We start from the raw sequence: 6,920 nt of genomic DNA, 5'->3' as shown, positions 1-6,920 counted from the left end.
GACGACCGCCGCGGAAGCAACCAGCGCCCGTCTGCGCCATATCTGCAGAAACTCGAGCGATTTGGAGTCGAATCGCTCGGAGGAAGAGGAAGAGGAGAAGTAATGGCGAAGTGGGAGGAGTGGGCGGAGTGGAGCGAGAGCCGTTGCAGTTCGGGAGAAGAAGAGAGGGGATCGTGGGCGAGGGAAGTGGGGATTGGAGGAAGCCGCGGCGGGCGGGGTCACTTGCCAGAGGGAGAGAGGGGCGCGGGATAACTCCCTCGCGCGAGAGACACTGAGATGCAACGAGGCAATTCACTCGCGACGATAGATGCAGATCAGACGGCTGTGAAATCGTTCGGACCTTTTGTCAATTCCAGAACGTTCGCTCGTTACTTTTGTCGAATAGTATATTGTATTCCACTGATAATGAACCAACTTCCTTAAGCATGTATTACTTAAAGTACATTCCAGCAAGTAACAATTCCATACTAGACATGTAAATCAATTCCATATATAAATACATGTACAATTTCATAATGAGGTATTCCGAATATTAACAATTCCAAGCAATTTGAGTATAGTTGCAGGACACATAATTCCAACAGCTGCAGCTGCATCACCGTCCCATGCTGCCGTGCAAGATCCCGTAGGCACCGGTGTGGCAACTGACCTAGCTGGTGCAGGTTCCCCAGGATTGGAGCCCGGGCTGGGCCTGGCGGTAACTTGAGCCCTTTGTTGCTCAGTCTCCTTGTTAAGAGCACGAGGGAGACGAGTGCCAGAAGGAGGAGGAGCTGCCATTGTTGGGGCTGGGAGAGGAGCTCCGAGCTGAGTGGGATGGCCATTGATTTTCTTAGTTGTGTGTCTGGTGATGTGCTGCTCCTGCTGCTGCTTCTTATACACGTGTTACGAGCCTTAGAGGCGTTTTAAACTCCTTTTGCTGCCTATGTTTTGCTCCTGCATGAGTGTCCCCTTAGAAACTTATGCTCGCTTGTGAACCTGTTCTCTTTGGTACTGTTTTCTGAGCCGTTGGCTAGGTGTTGTTGGCTTTTCGCCCCAAAGCAGGTGTCTCGTAGGTGAGCTCCTTTGGTAGGTTTTCCGGCGATGCTTTAGACTCCTCTTCCTTTCCCGTCTCCTTAAACTCTGGATGGTTTTGTATTTCCGTTATTTAATTAATGGAAATGGGTCATTCCAGTATAAAAATATAAAATAAAAATAGATAAATTAGAGCACCATTTCTAAATGAGTAAAATACACTGTAGGTGTCTCAACTTGTTTTGCATGATCAGTTTGATGCCTAAAGTTGTAAAATACACAAAACTGATGCACAAACTTATCTGGGCATGCAAATATGGTGCCTCTTTTCGTATTTGAAGGTACGTCGAGCCCATGTGGCATGCCAGCATGGCGGTGACCCACTTGTCAGTGGTTGAGAAGGAAAAGTGCTGATAGCTCCACTCCTGATGATTTTCTTTACAGAAACCCACTCGTATTTTATTTATTCGCATAGAAAAGACATGAAATACGGTGTATACTGCTCGATCTGTCCACTGGGCTGAAACATGACGTGCTTTCACCTATTAGCTAGAAAGCTGTGTAGACACTTTCCACGTACTGCTCTGCAATTTTCCTAATGCGTTAGCTATCGATTTTATTTTTATTTTATTTCCAGGTTCATGTTTAGTTTCCTGACGCGTAAATGTCCCCATATAAAAAATACAATATGAATTATTTCTTATTTTAAATATATTTTTAATTTTAGTTAGAAACCCACTGGTATTTTATTTATTCGCATAGAAAAGACATGAAATACGGTGTATACTGCTCGATCTGTCCACTGGGCTGAAACATGACGTGCTTTCACCTATTAGCTAGAAAGCTGTGTAGACACTTTCCACGTACTGCTCTGCAATTTTCCTAATGCGTTAGCTATCGATTTTATTTTTATTTTATTTCCAGGTTCATGTTTAGTTTCCTGACGCGTAAATGTCCCCATATAAAAAATACAATATGAATTATTTCTTATTTTAAATATATTTTTAATTTTAGTTATTGTGTACTTTGAAGAGGTAGACAAGAACTTTTTCAAAAATTTATGGGAACTGAAATAGTTCAACCTATATTAGAAATTACTGTGTCAATTTATGTCTGTTCATTCTGGACAACAAGCACACACTATTATTGTTTATCTTGATTGTATTTCTAAAATACTTATGTCGTACGAAATTATGTTATATTACACCCTGCATTCTTAGTGGCCACTGTGCTCCAAAAATCTGATTTGGTTGCTATGTAACTCTTGAAGTGATTTTTATTTTTATATGGTGCTTCTATGGACCTGCACAAGTTTTATTTTTTCAAGTTCTTTATTTTTAGTTTTTATATTAATTTTACCATGCAGGAGAAAAGAAATATAGGAAAAATTACAACTGCCATAAACTTAAAGAATGTGTTAGTGCATCTGAAAAATGGTCAACATGTTTTTTAAAAATGGTTCGCATGTATTACAAACTATAACATGTTTTTGATTTTTTTTGTTTTGCATTAAAAAATTGGCAATGTGTATTTTTTAAAAAGTTCAACGTGTATTAAAAAATAATTCTGTAACATTATGAATAATTGTATTAAAAAGTTCAACCCAATACTTTAATGCATGTCGAGTAGTTTACAAAATACAACTTTGTCAATTTGTTACTAATTAAATATTTTAGAAATACAATGAAGATAAACAATAATAGTGTGTGCTTGTTGTCCAGAATGAACAGACATAAATTGACATAGTAATTTCTAGTATAGGTTGAACTATTTCAGTTCCCATAACTTTTTGAAAAAGTTCATGTCTACATCTTCAAAGTACACGATAACTAAAATTAAAAATATATTTAAAATAAGAAATAATTTATATTTTATTTTTTATATGGGAGATTTACGAGTCACGAAACTAGACAGGAACCTCGAAATAAAATAAAAATAAAACCGATAGCTTTTTTGCGGGGAAATTGCAGAGCAGTACGTGGAAAGTGTCTACATAACTTTCTAGCTAATAGGTGAACACATGTCATGTTTCGGCCCAGTGGACAGATCGAGCACTATACACTGTATTTCATATCTTTTCTATGCAAAAAAATAAATAAAATACGAGTGTGTTTCTGTAAAAAAAATCATCAGGCACGGAGCTATCATCACTTTCCTTTCTCAACCACTGACGGGTGGGTCACCGCCATGCTAGTATGCCACATGGGCTTGACATACATTCAAATACGTAAGGAGGCACCGTATTTGCACACCCGAACAAGTTTGAGCACCAGTTTTATGTATTTTGCAACTTTAGGCATCAAACTAATTATGCAAGACAAGTTGAGGCACCTACGGTGTATTTAACTCTTTCTAAATTTGATGTTAATCAGTGAGGATCCTGGCCCTGGCTGGCTTGAGGGCTCATACTTCGGTTTTAGGTGTTTTTTTAGTCTTTTTAGGGTTTGTGTTATACTCAGGAAGCTATGACAACAACTTTCTCAAGATGGAATAAAGTTCTCTCCGTCTAGCTCCTGTCACAGGATTGCATCTCTCGTCATTGGAGGGCGTGTGAAGATGCGTCTGTGGCGAATCTTGCTGGATTCGGTCGGTGTTGCCTTTTGGCGGAATTGTGTGTATGTGGTCTTTCATTTGTCTATGTTCTTGTGTCTACAAGTTGGTCTGATCTACATTTCTCTTCATCAGGCAGTGGTTGCTATTCTGGTGCGCTGGTCTATTGGGCCCTTAGCATGACGACTTTCTGACTATCTACTATAGCAAGCTATGCCTGGGTCCAGTGAGGAAGGAGCGATGACGGCAACGCAGCTTCGGCTCGCTCCACTGCTTGTAGTTGTCGCTAGGTGATCTACGGACATGGATGCGATTTTTATTACTTCTTTTGTTCTTTGTACTGTCATGATGTTTGATGAATATATATAGAGTTTTGTTAAAAAAAATCAAAGGTCTAATAAAAACATATATCAAACAACCTGAAGCCACCACTGCGCACCTACAAACTCGACAATAGATATGCCATCACAACACCTCGCCATCTAGATCTTGGGGGTCATGACGAAGCCGCCCGAATGGCGTACCGGGAGCACATATCTGATCCAGCAGACCCTAACCGTTACCACATGCACATGCTTCAGAAGTCGCTACCACCATTGAACAGTTGACACATCTTCTGGATAGAGATCCGCATTATCCTTGCCAGGCCAGCTGCGACAACGCCAAACAACACCACCACCCCGCACTCATCCATCAAGATGCATCCGCCACCGAGACTCTGCTGTGCCATGCTGCCGAGACCCGCCGTCATCGATGTGGTGTTTAGGACACCGCTCCACCTCCATGCCCCTCCGGTGGCTACTCCACAACGATGCCCCCAAGAACAAGAACGTTGCCGAGTGTTGCCATTGTTTGATCTGGAACCCATACCAAGGGTTTTCACCGGAGTAGCCCGGGCGACCAGATGGGACGTGGAATGACTATGCCTTCATCAGGGTAACGGCGTGTAGACAACACTATCCCTCGTCATGACCGAAGTCCGCTCATTTTTCAACGACAGTCGGTCCTCCCCTTCCTCCCCACCTCACCGAGCAGAACAACGCCGGCCAGCAAAATGGACCAGCGGGAAGCAGTGAAGCATCCAAGACCTCGGAGCACCACCCGACACCACGCCAGAAAGTACCCTTGACACCAAGGCACCGTCCTTCCCACCACCACGACGATCGCATGCAAAGGCCTAGGGTGGGCCGCCCTTCTGCCGAGACCGTCTAGTTCATATAACAATGAGTCCGGTTGCATTAGGGTCGTTGCCTCTTCACTCTTAAGCTACCTCCATCCTAGAAGAGATGTGGTTGCTGTGATATTCCGGTGGGACCTGAGGTCATAACGCCCTATAACTTCTACTGTAAAATGTTGTATTCCATCGGCAGGATCTTTTTTTTTGTGGGAAATATTACTAGACTGTGGAGTTGTGGATTCTGCCCTGCAACTTCGTCACCATGTCCATTGATTCACACTGTCTGCTGTGAGCATGTGACTGTCAGCCGTCGTGTTTAACAAGGGACGTACAAACACATTTGGTACAAAGTCCTCGCGCCCTGGTCGTGACGCCATGGATGGATCTGCACCGGAAATGCATTTCCGTCCGTCCGTCACAGCTTGAATCATTGCTACATCGAATGGCGGTTGGGAAGGTTCATGGTGCAACCACACACACAATTTCGTGGCTGTTCATTGACTGGCATCGTTTAGTCAAGGACGTCAGGCCAGAGTTATACACCTTGTTGAAGTGCAGCATCGAGTCATCGACATCATCATTTGTCCTTGGGAAGACATGACAGACCAGCGTCTGTACACCATGTTGCAGTGCAGCATCCGTGAACAGCTTGATTTGTCCTTGCGAAGACATTCTTGATAGGAACAAAAGAACTCAAAAGTCTTGGTGCATGCATGCGGCGCTCACAGAGCGTGACCACTGGTCTGCAAATTTGGACCTTCACCGGTAAGTGAAATGCACAGTAAGCCTCCAATCAAACATTATTTAGAAAAAAGATTCAAATCTGTTGTAAAAAAGTTTATTAGAAGTACTCCCTCCGTCTAGGTGTGTAAGTCATCTTACGTTGTGCACCGCAACCAAGGTGGAGAGGAAAACGAAAAAACTTAATGTTTTTTTGCTAATTAATAGCATTGCATGCAATGAACTAATCATTGTATGTCATGTTTGGTAGTCTCAAGTCATTGAAAGCATGCGCGGCCCACATCTCTTATTGGTTGATATATCACAAAACAAGAAACAAGGAGGGAGTTAATGTACCGTGCCTAAATGTTTTGGGATTATTTTGTTTTTGTAAGGTGACTTAGGCTGGTCATAGTGGGGAGTAGCTTAGACTAGTGTCATATGCAAAGTAACATGATAGTAGTGTCATAGATGGCTTCATTTATTAGCTTGTAGACTCATCTTGTCTTGGGAAGCGCTTTGCTACAGTAAGATATTATGTTACCACCTCACATTAAATGCTTGCCACATAAGCAAAAAATTTTGAAGTGCACTATGTTACTAGCTAAATTACTCCCACTGTGACTAGCCTTACACACCTAGACGGAGGAAGTACAAAACATCTCAAACATAATAACAATTGTACTCAAGTAGACATCGACTAGTAAATGGCGAGGTACTCGACCTGACAACCAGACACACAATTTCATGACCGGCATCGACGAGTCAAGAATGTCAGGCTAGAGTTGTACACCGTTGCACTGCAGCACCGAAAGCATGAGCATCATGATTTGTCCATGCGAAGACATTACATGCCAGTCTTGTACACCGTGTTGCAGACAAATTATTGTCCATCGGCGACGTGAACATCATGATTTGTCCTTGCGAAGAAATTCTTGATGAGAACAAAAGAACTCAATGTCTTGGTGCATGTGGTGCTCACAGAGCCTGACGCATGCACTGAGACCTTTAGCTCAAACCAGTACAGGTACGTACTATAGCCCCAATCGCATGCACTGAGAAATTGTGTGTGATGACTAAGTTGCCTAAGGTTGAAAAAAAATAAACCGCGCGTGCCCCAATTTCAGTTACGTATGGTGCACAAACTCGCTGGGAAAGGCTAACAGTGTTGTTCGTAATAAGGCCCACACTGTTTTTTTTTTTTTTTGCATGGTACAATCGAAATCGCTCGCATACACGAGTAGACAATCAACCCTATGAACGCACGCACCTACACCCTACTCTTATGAGTGCCTCCGAGAGGCCGAGCCGGCAGATCAATTTGAGATTGATGAAGTCGCCATATATGCCTTTGTTGAGTTTAGTGGTAAATTTGTATTTGATATGATGTACTAATGTGTAAATTATAAATGTCAGGAGGACAAGAGTGTAAAGAAGGAAGATAGAGATAAGGAAAGGAATG

At 42.5% G+C, this 6,920-nt stretch overlaps 1 pseudogene; it reads right to left on the bottom strand.

Annotated features, from left to right (window-relative positions):
* LOC119273309 overlaps positions 1 to 821 on the bottom strand; it is a 28,924-nt pseudogene extending 28,103 nt beyond the window's left edge.
* Positions 822 to 6,920: the final 6,099 nt, after the last annotated feature.

This window comes from Triticum dicoccoides, chromosome 3A (genome assembly GCF_002162155.2).
Source record: "Triticum dicoccoides isolate Atlit2015 ecotype Zavitan chromosome 3A, WEW_v2.0, whole genome shotgun sequence".
NCBI classification, from domain to species: domain Eukaryota; kingdom Viridiplantae; phylum Streptophyta; class Magnoliopsida; order Poales; family Poaceae; genus Triticum; species Triticum dicoccoides.
Note: the sequence above shows the minus strand (reverse complement) of the source record. Positions and strands in the feature narration are given on the sequence as shown.